Here is a 995-nt window from a genome sequence, read left to right on the forward strand (position 1 = left end):
TGGAGACATCTTGGGTGGGCCAGTAATTTGGTGGGGTGGGGGCTCAGGGAGTCACCAGGACAGAGCAAACAGTGATAGCCAGGTTGATGAAGATTTAGATATGGCTCCTGCCTGCCAGCTCTCTCTCGATATGGCTTCTTTTTTATATCTTTGGTTGTAGAATGTTTGCTCAGCTAGATTTCAGGCAGTTCTGAATGATGGTTGTTCTGTAGTTTAGTTGTATTTTTGATGTCACTTCAAAAATTTTTTTGATTTAAAATTTCTTTATTTTTTAAAACATTTTTATTGTGCTTTTCACTTTACCACTTAACCCCCATATACCCCCCCAACATTTTATTTTATTTTTTTTTAAATATGGAACGCTTCACGAATTTGCATGTCATCCTTGCGCAGGGGCCATGCTAATCTTCTCTGTATCGTTCCAATTTTAGTATATGTGCTGCCAAAGCGAGCACCGCCCCCAACATTTTAATAGTTATATTCTTGGGGTTTGTCAACCCCATATGACTACTTTTCTTCTTTTAAGTGTTTTCCATATTTTCTGCAGTGAATATATCTTACATCTACAGTGCAATAAAATAAAATTTATTTATTTTAAAAAAGATTTTATTTATTTGTTTATTTATTCATTTGCTTATTTATTTATTTATTTATAGGGGAAGGGAGGGAGAAAGAGAGAGACAGAAACATTGATGTGAGAGAGCAACATCGGTCAGTTTCCTCTTGTACATGCCCCAACTGAGGACTGAACCAACAACCCATGTAAAGCTCTAACTGAGAATTGAACCAGTGAACTTTTGCTTTGTGGGATGATGTCCAACCAACTGAGCCACACTGGTCAGGGAAATAAAATTTATTTTAAAATAATGGTAATTAGAGATTTTTGCAGGCCAGGTCACTGAGCAGTTGTCTTTTTTGTTAAAATTACTTGAAAGGAACCAAAAGATAAACAGTTTAGTTGCCAGCTTTCAAATGGGTAAATATATTATTTATTC

At 35.8% G+C, this 995-nt stretch overlaps 1 non-coding gene across 1 annotated transcript; it reads right to left on the reverse strand.

The window, feature by feature from the left end:
* Positions 1–348: 348 nt before the first annotated feature.
* On the reverse strand, positions 349–455 carry LOC150005934 (U6 spliceosomal RNA). The gene has a single exon (XR_016512230.1). It is a non-coding gene; the product is annotated as a U6 spliceosomal RNA (small nuclear RNA).
* Positions 456–995: the final 540 nt, after the last annotated feature.

This window comes from Furipterus horrens, unplaced genomic scaffold, assembly GCF_987537825.1.
Source record: "Furipterus horrens unplaced genomic scaffold, mFurHor1.1.pri manual_scaffold_6, whole genome shotgun sequence".
NCBI lineage: Eukaryota > Metazoa > Chordata > Mammalia > Chiroptera > Furipteridae > Furipterus > Furipterus horrens.